Source organism: Mustela erminea, chromosome 13, assembly GCF_009829155.1.
Source record: "Mustela erminea isolate mMusErm1 chromosome 13, mMusErm1.Pri, whole genome shotgun sequence".
In the NCBI taxonomy this organism is placed as follows: Eukaryota; Metazoa; Chordata; class Mammalia; order Carnivora; family Mustelidae; genus Mustela; species Mustela erminea.
In genome coordinates, this window is record NC_045626.1 from 69,061,073 (window position 1) to 69,076,628 (window position 15,556).

Sequence of the window (15,556 nt, forward strand, 5' to 3'; positions counted from 1 at the left end):
CACCCAAGTCTGACCTCATGACCCTGAGATCGTGACCCGAGCCGAAATCAAGAGTTGGAGCCTTAACTGATGGAGCCACCCAGGCGCCCCAGGTTCCTGGTTTTGATATCAAAAGCATGGTCCATACTTCAAGTTATACAAGATGAAGATGTTGCCACTGGGGATGGCTAGGTGAAGAGTGCATGGGACCTCCCTGTACATTTCTTGTTCTTTCCAGTGAATCTATAATTATTTCAAAATAAAACATCTTAAAGTAAGCTTATTTAAGGAAAAATTTTAAGTAAACACTAAGGGACACAGATATGGCAAAAATCATTTAGATATTGTGCTAACAGAGAGGGCATAGGGTTTTGGGATCCTGGGTTCAAATCTTTGTCACTTACAAGTGGTGTGACTTTGGGGTCAGTCTTTGCTTCAGTTTTCTATCTGTGAAGTGGGGAGAATCAGTCCCACTTGAGGGGATTGGATGAGGCTCAGAGTTGAGTGGGTATCCTGATAGGGCAGGTGGCTTCCGATGTAGGTCTACAGGGTGAAGGAGCAGGAATCATCCTTCTGAGGTGGAATTCTCTGCCTCACCCATATGTAGGCTAAGCCCCTAGATTTGTTTGACTCCAGTGAGGGAGCTGGCTCTGAGTGATGTATCTGAGGTGGATGGCGGGTATTCCCAGAGGCTCGGGTTAAACATGGGGCAGCCTGAGAGATAAGGCTCAGCATGACTGTCCTGTCCTGGGACCCAGCATCTCCTCAGGCCACTGTGACGTAACTGAGAATGAGTTTGTCTGAATAGGCCCCGGAGAAGATGAAGGGAAGGGATAAGCTCCCCAACCCAGCTAATTACTAGTGACCCTTTCCTACCTTTTAGGAAACTGGTGAGTTCACAGGCTGGCTTTGCCTTCTGCCCTCGTTATCTCCAACAAGCCACAGAAGGAAGCAGGGCAGCAGGGGTGGTGGCCTGGCCAGCAGACTCTTCTTGTTCAGTGAAGAATGGCTCTGAAATCCAAGAAGGTTGTAGGCCTCCTGCCACATAGGCAGGCCAAGAGTGCTTTATCCAGAACTTTCTCAGCACTGAGGAACAGACTACAAGGGCCCAGAGGAAAAGTTTACCAGGAAAAGCAGCAGCCTTCTGCTTCTGCAATGAATTTACCAGGAGGAGCTGAGATATAACACGGTGAAGGGACATCGACATTCTCAGGCTAGAGAATGGTCACCTTCCTTTCTTAAGTGAACACAAGGCTGACTCTTGACCATGACGTGGGTGATGCAAATACCTACAGGTGCCAAGATGCCAACATAAATGAAAGAGGCTCATTGGGCATAAAAAAGTAAAACAAAAACCAGTAAAAGGACAGAACCCACATGATCATCTTAATAGGTACAAAAAAAAACCTTCCGACAAAATCCAATACTTAGTAATGATAGAAGTTCTCAATAAACTTAGGATAGAAGATTATTTCCTTAATATGATGAAAAGCCTACAACAACCATCAATATGGTGAAAGACTTCAATGCCTTTCTGCTAAGATCAGAAACAAGGCAAGGGTTATTGGCCAATTGTACTCAAGATTGTACTGGAGGCTCTAGGTATGTATAAAGACAAAAGACAGAGAGAGAGAGAGAGAGAGAGAGAAGAGAGAGAGAGATAAAGAAATTAAAGGCACCTACTTGGGAATAAAAAAGTAAAAACGTCCTTATTCAAATATAACTTAGTCATGCATATAGAAAATCCTAAGTGGGAGGCACCTGGCTGGCTCAGTTGGTGGAGCATATAGCTCTTGATCTCAGGGTCATGAATTTGAGCTCCATATTGGGTGTAGGGTTTATGTAAAATAAATAAATAAATAAAAATAAAAATAAAGTAGAAAATCCTAAGGACTCTCTCTCCCATTACACACACAAGCTGCTAAAGCTAATAAATGAGTTCAGTAAAGTCACAGGATACAAAGTTTAAGAATGGAATTAAAAAAAATGGAATTAGAAAAATCATTCCATTCACAGTAGCATCAAAATGAATAAGATACTTAGGAATAGGGGGCGCCTGGGTGGCTCAGTGGGTTAAAGCCGCTGCCTTCGGCTCAGGTCATGATCTCAGGGTCCTGGGATCGAGTCCCGCATCGGGCTTTCTGCTCAGCAGGGAGCCTGCTTCCCTCTCTCTCTCTGCCTGCCTCTCCATCTACTTGTGATTTCTCTCTGTCAAATAAATAAATAAAATCTTTAAAAAAAGATACTTAGGAATAAATTTATTAAAAGGAGTACAAGACTTATATACCAAAATTTACAAAACATTGCTGAGAGAAATTTAAGAATAGCTAAATATATGGAGAGATATTCATGTTCATGACTCATTATTGTTAACATGGCCATTTTCCCTAAATTGATCTACACTTCCGATAAAATCTGGATCAAAATCCAGCAGGATTTTTGTAGAAATTGTCAGACTTATTCTAAAATTCATATGGAAATGCAAGGTTCTAAAATAGACAAAAGAATTTGGAAAATAAAGAACAGTTGGACGACTTACACTACCCAAGTACAAACCCAACTGGCAAATGGCTAGATATATATATCAATAGAACAGAACGAAGAGCCCAGAAATAAACCCTTATGTTTATGGTCAATTGATTTGCCACAGATTGTCAAGGTCATTTGATAAGGAAAGGGTAGTTTTCTCAGCAAATGGTTTTGGTACTACTGGATATCAATATGCAAAATGAAGAATTTATACCCTTTCCTTACACCATACAGGAAAATGAACTGAAAATGGGTCACAGACATACATTTAAGAACTACAGCTATAAACCTTATAGAAGAAAACACAGGAGGAAAGCTTTATGTTCTTGAATAAAGCAAAGATTTCTTAGATATGACACTAAAATGAATATTCACAAAAGAAAAAAGGTAAGTTGGGCTTTAATAAAGTGAAAAACTTGGGGCACTGGGTGGCTAAGTCGGTTAAGCCATCTGCCTTCAACTCAGGTCATGATCCCAGCATCCTGGGATTGAGCCCTGCATCAGACTTCCTGCTCAATGGGGGAGTCTGCTTCTCCCTCTTCCTCTGTCACTCTCCCTGCTCATTCTCTCTCTCTCTCACTCTTTCTCTCTCAAATGAATAAATAAAATCTTTTTAAATTAAAAAAAATGTGGGATGCCTGGGTGGCTCAGTCAGTTGAGTGGCTGCCTTCAAATCAGGTCATGATCCTAGAGTCCCAGGATCAAGCCCCACATCGGGCTCCCTGCTCAGCGGGGAGTCCTGCTTCTTCCTTTGATCCTCTTCCCTTTTGTGCTCTCCCTCTCACTCTCTCTCTCTCAAATAAATGAATAAAATCTTAAAAAAATACCAAATGCTTGAAAAAAATAAAAAAATAAAATGAAAAACTTTTGTTCTGTGAAAGATTTATAAAAAGACAAGAAGACAAGACATAACAGACTGGGGGGAAATATATATATATATATATATTTAGATTGTATTTATTTATTTTAGAGAGAGATAATGAGAGAGAGCATGAAGGGGGTAAGGGGAGAGGGAGGAGAGGGAGGAGAGGGAGAAGCAGGCTCCCAGTGAGCAGGGACTCCAAAGCAGGCTCAATCCCCAGACACTGAGACCATGACCCGAGCCAAAGGCAGACACTTAACTTACTGAGCCACCCAGGTGCCCCTGGCAAAAATATTTTCAAATCATATATTTGATAAAGAACTTTTATCCTTAATATATAAATAACTCTTACAACTCAGTAACACAATACAATTTTTTAAAAAATGAACTAGAGTCCAACAATATATAATAAGAACTATACATCATACTGAGTGGGATTTATCCCTGGAATACAAGCTTGGTTTAGTATCCAAAAGTTAATTAATGTAATACACAGTAGCAGTAGAATAAATAACAAAAAGCCACATGATTATCTCAATAGATGCAGGAAAGGCATTTGACAAAACCCAACACCTTTTCATGACAAAAACAATCAACAAAATAGGAATAGAAGGGAACTTCAGCATGATAAAAGGTAACTGTGAAAAACTTACAGCTTTGGGTGCCCAGGTAGCTGAGTTGGCTGGCTGACTGCCTTAGGTTCAGGTCGTGATCCTGGAGTCCAGGGATTGAGCCCCATGTCTAGCTCCCCACTCGGCAGGGAGTCTGCTTCTCCCAGTAAATGTCCTCTCTCTTATGCTCTGTCTCTCTCATCCTCTCTCTCTCAAATGAATAAATAAAATCTCAAAAATAAAAACCCAACTTATAGCTACCATCAAACTAAATGCTAAAAGTGTGGGTGCTTTCCCCTTAAGACTAGATACAAGACAAGACAACCACTCTTGTCACTTCTTTTCAACGTTATGTTAAAGGTTCTAGCCAGAAAAATTAGGCAAGAAAAGAAATTGAACTGGAAATGAAAAAGTGAATCTGAATTTTCCAGTGACATGATTTGTATATAGGAAATCCAAAGGAGTACATTAAAATAGTTAATAGTACTAGTAATCGAGTTCAGCAAAGTTGCAGGATGCAAGATCAATATGCAAAATTATCAACTGTATATAAAATTACAATGAACAATCTTAAAATGAAATAAGAGAACAATTCTATTTACAATAGCAAAAAAAGAATAAAATACTTAGGAACATTTAACAAAAGGTATGTAAAACAAACTCTGAAAACAAAACATGGTTGAAAGAAATGGAAAAAATCTAAATATACGAAAAAAGATGTCATGTCCATGAATTGGAAAGTCTCTATTGTTAAATGGTAATATTCTTCAAATTGATCTACGGGTTCAACAAAATCTCTATCAGAATCCCAGATGGCTTCTCTGTAGAAATTGATAAGGTGATTCTAGATTTCACATGAAATTGCAAAGGACCCAGAATAACCAAAATAATCTTGAAAAAGAACAAGTTAGAGGACTTGCACTTCCTGATTTCAAAACTTACTACAAAGCAACATAATCAAGACAGTGTGTTACCGGCTTAAGGAAGAATTGTATGGATGAATGAAATAGAATTGAAGAGTCCAGAAGTAGCCTATGTGTCTGTGTCAACTGATTTTTTATAAGGGTGCCTAGGTTGTTTAATGGGGAAATAATAGTCTTCAATAAATAGTGGCTGGGACAACTGGATAGCCATATGCAAAAAATTGAAGTTTGATTCTTATCTCACATCATATATAAAAATTAGTGAGAAATAGATCAAAGACCTAAATGCATGAGCTAAAAGCATAAAAACTCTTAGAAGAAAATGTAGCATTGTAGCTCATGACCTCAGATTTGGCAATGGATTCCTAGATATGACGCCAAAAGCATGAAGAACAAAAGAAAAAGAGATAGAGAAATTGAACTTGACCAAAATTAAAAAAAAAAAATTATGCTTCAAAGTGAAACTGCTTAAAAGCATCAAGTTGAAGAAAAATAAAAATGGCTACACTATTGCTTCAGCGAAGCTTGATTGATTGATTGATTTTTTTTAAAAAGATTTTATTTATTTATTTGACAGACAGAGATCACAAGTAGGCAGAGAGGAAGGCAGAGAGAGAGGGAGGGAAGCAGGCTCCCTGATGAGCAGAGAGCCCGACGCGGGGCTCAATCCCAGGACCCTGGGATCATGACCCGAGCTGAAGGCAGAGGCTTTAACCCACTGAACCACCCAGGTGCCCCTGACTGATTGATTTTTAAGAGCATTTGAGCTTGGGGAGGGGGAAAGGTGGGGGAGACTCACCACTGAGCAGGGAGCCCGAAGGTGGGGCTCAATCCCAGGATGCTGAGATTGTGACCTGAGCCAAAGTCAGGCACTGATTGAGTGCCCCAGGCGCCCCAAAGCTCGATTTTAAAGTAACCTTTTTCCTTCCTTGCACAAATCACTCCTCCTCCCTTCTTAGCCTTTTGTTTCAGGAACCCAGGTACCACCCTAAAGACAGGACAAAGAAGGTGGGCAGCAAGTACACAATTCCTCTCAAAACCAGGTAGATCCTGTTTTTCCCTATAAATCCCCGCTAGCCCCTTCCTCTGGGAAGGTTTGCAGTTTTTTAAGGTCGCATCCTGCTGCAGCCTCCTTTGCCTGGCAAAGCAATAAAGCTTTTGTTCCTCTTTATCCCCAACTTTGTCTTTGTGTTATATTTTGGCTCTGACGCATGGAGGTCAGTTTTGGACAACAGATTGACAGCTTCAAGAAAGTGAAATGCTAACCCAAAGAATGGGATAAAGTATTTACAAATCATGTATCTGATAAGGGTCTGGTACCTAGAATATATAAACAACTTTTATAACTCAATAATAAAAAGCCCAAGAACTCAATTTAAAAATAAGCATAATACTAGAATGAGCATTTTCTCCAAAGGATATATACAAATAGTCAATACACACATGCAAAGATCCTCAAATTCATTAGTCCTCAGATAAATGCAAATCAAAACCATGAGACCTGCACTTAACACCCTCTAGAATGGCTATAATCAAAAAGCCAATAACAAGGATCAGTAAGGGGTCCCTGAGTGGCTCAGGTCCTTAGAGCATTGCGATTCTCAACCTCAGGGTCATGATTTCAAGTCCCATGTTGGGCAGGGAGCCTACTTTAAAAAACAAACAAAAAAAGTCGAGTATTGGTGAGGATGGTGAAGAAATTAGATTCTTCATATACCATTGATGGAAATGTAACAAAATATGCTGCTTTGGAAAACAGCTGGGACTAAACAGAATTACCATATGACCTCAGCAATTACATTTCTAGGTATATACCCAAGATAAATGAAAACATGTCCACATAAAAACTTGTACAGGAATGTTCATAGTGGCATCATATATAATAGCCCCAAACTGGAAATAATCCAAATGTCCACCGATCAGTGAATGAAAAGAAAGAATAGGTAACAATGAAAAATTATTCAGTGTAGAATATTATACAGCAATAAAAAGACATGAAGTACTGATCTAAGCTACAATATGGATGAATCTCAAAAATGTTATGCTAAGTGAAATTAGCTAGACACAACTGATCGCATATTGCAAAACTCCGCTTAATGAAATGCCCAGGAGAAACATATTTGTAGAGACAGAGGGCAGGTCAATGTTTGCCCAGGGCTGAGGTTGGAAGGAGAGATGAGTGCAAACACTCACAGGGCAACTCGTTAGGGTGCTGGCGATATTCTAAAATAATGGTGATGGTTGTTTAACTGTATAAAATTACTAAAAATAATTGAATCATACACTTATCTTTGGTGAATTTTATTGTATAAGTAAGTACCTCCATAAAGCTGGGAAAAATCCAATACCTGGTTGAAGGTATGTGGTGGGAGGCACAGATGAAGCAAGTTTGGCAACATATGGATAATTATTGAAGCTGGGTGATGGGTAATGGGGAGTTGTAGTAGGTTGGATTGTGTCTCCTAAAAAGGTATGTTAAAGCCCTAACCTTCAATACTTGTGATTGTGACCTTAATTGGAAATAGGGTCTTTGCAGGTATGATCAAGTCAAATGCAGGTCATGCTGATTAAAGGGGATCCTCAATCCAATGATTGATGCCCTTACAAGGAGAGGGAGATCTGGAAATACAGAAACACACAGGACCACATGTCATGTGAAGACAGAGTCAGAGATCATTGCCCACAAGCCAAAGAACAAGGATTGCTGGGAATCATCAGAAACTAGGAAGAAGCAAAGAAAGTTTTTTTCCCTAGAGCCTTCAGAGGGAGCAGAGCCCTGCTCACATCTTGACTTTGGATTTCTAGCCTCTAGAACTGCAAAAAAAAAATATATATATATTTCTAAAACAAAAACAAAAACTTAAAAATGTATATATTTTTGTTGTTTTAAACCATCCAATCTGTAGTAATTTCTTAGGGCAGGCTTAAGAAAAGAATACAGAGTTTGTGATACTATTATTTCTACTTTTCTGTATGTTTGATATTTTTCACAATAAAATATTAGAAGAGAACATGGTGAGCCAACTCAGAGGCCTCCATATTAGAAACATTGGCCATGGTGAAGTCTGTGCAAACGCCTACACAGGGCACACACTCTGTCTAAATGGGACTTCTCCGCTCACCTGATGGCAGCCCTCTGGAACCTACATCCGGCAATGCCAGGGCTTCCAATTTGTCTATAAGAAACAATTACAAATATTTCACCCAGGTTTGTAACTCATTCAAAAATCTTAAAAACTTGTGTGCGTCTTCATAGCAAGACATGGCAATCCTGTGTGTGTGTGTGTGTGTGTGTGTTTTAATCTTTCAAAATCCTCCTCATATAAGTTAAGAGTAGGACAACAAAAAGAACCCTCCCCTCTACAACACACATACATATAACACAGTCCTTGTTTGAGCCAACAATGATTTCTGATGAATCTGATACTCAATTAACACTGGAAATACGGGTTTCTTAAGTGCCTATTATGTGCCAAACACTGTGAAGGCATTTTATAGGCTGTATTTCTCTTAATCATCATGAGGTAGGTATTATTCATGAGGAACTGTTTTTTTTTTTTTTTTTTTTTTTTTTTTTTTTTTTCTACGTAAGCTTTACTCCCAATGTGGGGCTTGAACTCATGACACTGAGATCAAGAGTCTCATGCTCTATTGACTGAGCCAGCCAGGCACACCTCATGAGGAATTTTTTTACATGAGAGTAAAATGAGGCAAAGACTTTGCCTGTGTTCTCTCTAATCCACCATAACCCACAAATTGTTTTGAAAGGTCTGTATCAACTGATCTCAAAAGAATGGACCCCGGAATCAGATAGACCTGGATTCAATACTCAGGTCTCAAGTTAAACACTATATGATTGTGGGTGAGATACTAACATTCCAAGCCTCAATTTCCTCATGTGTAAAATGGGGATAATATCAGTGCTTACTTAATTCATGGGGCTATTGAAGAATGAAATAAGACAGTGTATGTCAAACTCTTAGTCTGATTCCTATAAAGGCAACTAGTAACTAGTAGATGTAAGCTATCGTTATTATTATTACTTTAAAATATAATTGCTAGGTGCAAGGATTGGTTTTTTTAAACTATAACTCCCACCCTCCACCTTGGCACATTCAAAATTACTGACTACAAAAATCTGACTGACACCAAACTTTCTAGAAAATCCCTCTGTGAAGAAATCTTTTGGTTTTCCTTTAAAGCAAGTGGATCATAACCGTTGTTTGCCATGAGCACAAAACACACATGTTCTCTTTAAAATGCCATGTTGCTCTCCTTGCTGGGGAGTTGCTGTCGCCAGAGACAGGATTCTTCCCTTTCACCTTGTACTGGAAGAAGGAACTGTCTGTCCAAGAGACTTGGTCTCTTGACTGTTTCTCCCTGCCTGCCCAGCAGATGGCCACTGAAGTTTTGTTTTCCTTCCAGTTCAATGCTGTAAGGCTGACTTTTGAGGGAATAAGCAAGTCCCAGTGCAGAGTCTGATTTGCTCAGCTGGAATTTGAAATCCACCCCTGGGCCAATCATCTGTGGTCTGAAAGGGTCATCTCAGTAGGGTGCTGGGGAGCACTGATTCTGAGAACCAGAGATGTGGGCTCGCCTGCTCATGCAGTCAGCCAAAAGTTGTTTAGACAGGCAGGTTGATTGTCAGAGAAGTCAACCATGGACCCCCTGGGGCATATCCCTAGGGGAGGTTGTTAATAGTTTTCTTTTTTTGGATAGGCACCAAGTTTATTAACTCATTAATTAACCTAACCTTTTGGGGATTAGGACTTCAGAACAGAAGAAAGAGATCTTCACTTTCCATACCTTTGTATTGTTTAAATTTTTTTCTTTTTAATACACTTTTTAGAGAATCTTTTAGATTCATAGAAAAATTAACAAGATAGTAGAGTATCCTGCATCCAATTTCCCTGTTATTAACATCTTCCATTAGTATGACTATATTTGCTTATAATTAGTGAATCATATTGATATGTTTTAATTAACTAAAGTCCATACTTTATTTAGATTTTCTTAGTTTTCACCTAATGTCTTTTACTGTTCTAGGATTCCTCCAGGAAACCCCTTTACATTTAATTGTCATTTCTCCTTAGGCTCCTCTTGGCTCTGACAGTTTCTCATATGTCCTGTTGTTGATGACCTTGACTGTTTTGAGAACTACTGGTCAAGTATTTTGTAGGCTGCTTCACTGCTGGACTTATCTCATGCTTTTCTCATAAGTTTGGATTACTGGTAGGGAGACAACAGAGGTTTCCACTTTCATTACATCATATTAAGCACATACACTATCAACATGATTTATGACTGTTGATATTGGTCTTGATTACCTGGCTGACATGGTGTTTGTCAGGTTTCTCCACTGTCAGGCTACTCTTTGCTCCTCTCTCTATATTGTACACTTTGGAAGGGAGTCACCATGCACAGACTGTGCCCAATGGGTGAAGATATATGCTTTCCCTCCTTACAAGTGAGTATCTACATAAATTATTTAGAATTCTTTTGTGTATTAGTTTCCAAGAGCTGCCATAACAAATTACCACTGACTGGGTGGCTCAAAACAACAGAAATGTATTCTCTCAGAGTTCTGGAGTCTAGAAGTCTGAGGTCAAAGTGTTGGCAGGGCCATGTTTCTTCTGAAGGGTCTGAGAAAGAATCCTTCCCTGCCCTTTCCAGCTTCTGGTGGCCCCAGGCATTACTTGACTTGCAGCAGCTTAACTCCAATCCCTGCCTTTACCTTCACGTGGCTTTATCAGTGTTATCTCTGTTCTGTGTCTTCTTCTAACACCAATCGTTGGATATAGGGCTCACTCTAAATCCGGTAGGCTAGCACAAGACTCTTAACTAATTACATTTGCAAATACGCTATTTCCAAATAAAGTCACATTCTGAGGTGGGCATGAGATTTTAAGGGACACCATTCAGCCCACTCTATTCTGCATGGGAGTTTTGTCCTCTCTCCCCTTTCTTAATTTATTCAGTCATTTATATCATCATGGATGAATGAATATTTATTTTTTACTTTGGGTCATAATCCAATACTACTTTTTTTTTCTTGCTCAAATTATTTCAGCTTTGGCCATCAGGAACTATTTTAGTTGGTTCCGGTGATATATTCTCATTAAAAAATGTTTTTGAGTATTTCCTTACTCTCTGGCACTACAAGATGCTCCAGGCTCATATTGTATATTTCCTGCTCCTGTCCTAGAATCCACTGTTTCTCTGAGGAGTTCTGGTTCCTTTTACTGGAGAACAGCATTAGAAACCAAGATCTGGACATTAAACATTCTCCTGGCCACTGGAATGTCATTTCTTTTAGGGCTTCTCAGCTGAAGAGAGCAAAAAATACTTGTGTTTAACTAATTAACTAACTAACTATACACACACATGCACGCATATCTATGCATTTTTCTATATGTTGCTACATAAAGCTGAACATGAGCTCATGTTGATGCATCCAATACTACATGGATCATTCTAGCCTTCTACTCTTGTGTACCTGTAAACTATTCCAACACAGAAAATTCTCACATCCCATTATCTGATACCCATTTACTTAATTGTTCTATTCCAATATTCAGGTATCAGAATTGTTAACCTGCACCCACATAGGAAACAATGTTATCAACTAGAGTACAGTGCTTATGTGCAGTTTCTTTTGCCTTTAGTCTTACAGACCCAACTTATTCCAAAGATCTGCTTAGATCAGCACCTGCAACCCCTTCATTTCTGAAGGTGTTTTGTAAATTCACACATTCATATAGTTAAATTCTCTTACCACAGCCTGCATTCCTCCCTAGGATCCCCCAACTTCTTAAATGATTTTTTAAAAAAATTTGCAGACATTAAGTTTCACTTTTTGTGTGGTACCATTCTGAGTTTTGAGAAATGCAATAGTGGATTATATCCACCATTACAGTATCACACAGAATTTCATGGATTTAAAAATCCTTGGCACTTATTCAACCCTCTCCATGAATGTTTGGTCTGACATTGTATGTGCTTTTCCAACACCACAGGCAGTTAACTCAATTCTGACACTATCTACCTGGAGATAGCTAAGATCCCACAGGTTAAGGATTCAGTCCTACAAGACACAACCTCCCCACCTGAACTCTCCAGAAGCTACTTGCAAGTCCAGATTGTCATTCGTGCTTCTGACAAATCAGCTATAGATTCAGAGACTCCCATGACCCCATCCTTGGGTTTTATTAATTTGCTAGAGTGGCTCGAAGAACTCAGAGAAACATTTCACTTACCAAAAGAGCCTGGGTGGCTCAGTGGGTTAAGCCTCTGCCTTAGGCTTAGGTCATGATCTCAGGATGCAGGGATCAAGCCCTACATCAGGCTCTCTGCTCAGCAGGGAGCCTGCTTCCCTCCTCTTTTGGCCTGCCTCTCTGCCGACTTGTGATCTCTGTCTGTCAAATAAATAAATAAGATCTTAAAAAAAAAAGAAAAGATATAACCCAGGAACAGCCAGTGGAGAGAGGCATAAGGCTATGTATGTGGGTCTTCTGGGTGTGTCCCTCTCCTCACAATTCCATGTGTTCACCAACTTGGGAGCTCTCTAAACCCTGTCCTTTTGGGATTTATGAAGGCTTCCTAATATAGGAATGATTGGACTCAATCTCTAGCCCTTCTCCCCTCCCTGGAGGGAGGGGTGGGAGTGGAACTGAAAGTTCAAATCCTTGAATCCCTTGGCAACCAGCCCCCACCCTTAGGTTACCGAGGGGCTTTCCAAAAGTCACCTCATTCACATAACAAAGACATATTTTGATCACTTTCATCACTTAGAAAATTCCAACCGTTTTAGGAGTTTTGTACAGGGATGAAGACCAAATACTTCCATCTTGCTCTAAATCACAATATCAGACCTGGCATCCACTGATTACTTTACTGTCTTTAAAGTGTTGGATTGTCCAGTTGGTATCATCCAAGATACAGCCTTTTCATAACAGCTTCTTCCACTTTGCAATATGCATTTAAGGTTCATCCATGTCTTTTCATGGCTTAATAGCTCATTTATTTATATTTCTGAATAATAGTCCATTGCATGAATGTACCCTAGTTTATTTATCCACTCATCTATTGAAAGACATCTTGGTTGCTTCCAGTTTGGAGCAACTGTGAATAAAGCTGCTATACACATTTCCATGAAGTTTTTTTGTGTGGGATGTTGTTGATAATTTGGGGGGCTTTGAGGACCTGGCTTTGGCCCCTGATCATCCACATTCTCAGGTCTAGTATGAGAAACACCATTCACAGGTTGCAGCTTCATGGTGGTGGTTCTGAGGTTCTCAGAGAGCCTATTCCTCTGGCTGAGAGAATCCTTCTCCAGACTCAGCCCATAGCTTTGACTACCCAACATACTGACAGCTTGCCTGTTCCTGTTCCAGCCTATGTCGAGAGGGCTCACTAATGTCTCACTGTTTCCAACTCCTCCACCTCCAACTCCACGAATCTCAAAATGAACCCATTACCTTCTCCCTCAAACCTGCACTAGGTTCTTTATTCAATCACTTGGTGGGGGCACTCCTACCCCTATCCCCCATACCCTCCCCTGCTTCCTCCCACATCCAGTTATCTAGCCTGCAGATTCACCCTGAAGTCTCTTCCCCTTCTGTTTCATCACCACAGGTGTTCTTTAGGGGACAACTTTCTGATCTCCTCCCCTGACCCCACTCCACCCCACCCCACCTTCTGAACTTTCAGACAAACCATGCCATTTTGTGCCTCTGCACCTTTGCACAAGCCCTTCCCTCTGCCAGGAGATAACCTTTCCCTCCTTAACTGTCTGGGAAATTCATATTCATCTTTCAAAATTCTGTTCAGGCATCTGGAAAGCTCTGTTTATCTTCTAATTAAATGCTTGCTACTGAAAATGTGGTCTGCAAATGATCACACTTTTGCCATCACCTGAGAACTGGTAGAAATGCAGAATCTCAGGCTCCATCCCAGGCCTATTGAATCAGGTCTGCCTTTTTTTTTTTTAATTTTTATTTTATTTTTAAAAAGATTTTATTTGTTTGACAGAGAGAGAGAGAGAGAGAGACAGTGAGAGAGGGAATGCGAGCACGGGGAGTGGGAGAAGGAGAAGCAGGCTTCCTACTGAGCAGGGAGCCTGATGTGGGACTTCATCCTAGGAGCCTGGGATCATGACCTGGGGTGAAAGCAGATGCTTTACGACTCAGCCACCCAGGTGCCCACCTCTGACTTTTAAGTGATCCCTAGGTGATGAATGTGCATGTTAAGCTTTGAAAAGTGTTCTATATCACTTCCGATAATGAATTTTCATTTTTAACATGGGTTGCATTTTTCTATAAATATTCCTCTCAGTTTTCCCCTCAAGACTGTGAGTTCCCTGAGGACAGGGTCAGGATCCATGTACCATTCAGGGGCCAGGCCAGGCTGTGGCAACTGAAATGGGGCCGAGATGTTTGTTTAACCTTCAGGGATTTTCAGATCTTGGTACAAGCCCTATAGTAAGGGGAAAGATTATACAAGTGAGGCTCTTCTCAAGCATTATTTTACTTTATCCTCACAAGATGTTGTTAAACGATACATATCCCCTTTTCTCTCCCTTAGGATGAATTCATAAAAGAATAAATGGAAATGTGAACAAGAGTTTATGTATGAGAGGGGTGCCTGTGTGGCTCAATGGGTTGGGCCTCCACCTCGGGCTCAGGTCATGATCTCAGGGTCTTGGGATCAAGCCCCGCATCTGGCTCTCTGCTCAGCAGGGAGCCTGCTTTCCCCCATCTCTCTCTGCCTGCTGTTCTGCCTACTTGTGATCTCTCTCTCTGTCAAATAAGTAAATAAAATCTTTTAAAAAAAAGATTTCTTTAAAAAAAAAGTTTGTGTATGAGAATGTTTATAATTATAAAAAATTTGAAGACTTAAATGTCCGACTAAAAGCAACCATTAAAAATAGAGTTACAGGGGTGCCTGGGTGGCTCAGTGGGTTAAAGCCTCTTCCTTCGGCTCAGGTCATGATCCCAGGGTCCTGGGATCAAGCCCTGCATCGGGCTCTCTGCTCTGCCAGGGAGTCTGCTTCCTCCTCTCTCTCTGCCTGCTTCTCTTCCTACTTGTGATCTTTGTCTGTCAAACAAATAAATAAAATCTTTTAAAAAAATAGAGTTACAGGGGTGCTTGGGTGGCTTAGTTGGTTAAGTGACTGCCTTTGGCTCAGGTCATGATCCTGGAGTCCCCGGATAGAGTCCTGCATCTGGCTCCTTGCTCAGAGCGGAGTCTGCTTCTCCCTTGGACTCTCCTCTTCTTAGCTATCTCTTTCTCCCTCATTCTCTCTCTCTCAAATAAATAAATAAATAAAATCTTAAAAAAAATAGTGTTACATGGGGTGCCTGACTAGCTAAGTCAGTAGAGCATGAGGCTCTTTTTTTCTTTCTTTAAGATCTTATTTATTTATTCCACACAGAGAGAGATTACAAGTAGGCAGAGAGGCAGGCAGAGAGAGAGGGGGAAGCAGGCTCCCCACTATGCAGAAAGCCTGAAGCAGGGCTCCATGCAGGGCTCAATCCCAGGACCCTGAGGTCAAGACCTGAGCCAAAGGCAGAGGCTTAAACCCACTGAGGCCACCCAGGTGCCCCAGAGCATGAGACTGTTCATCTTGGCATCATGAGTTTGAGCCCCACATT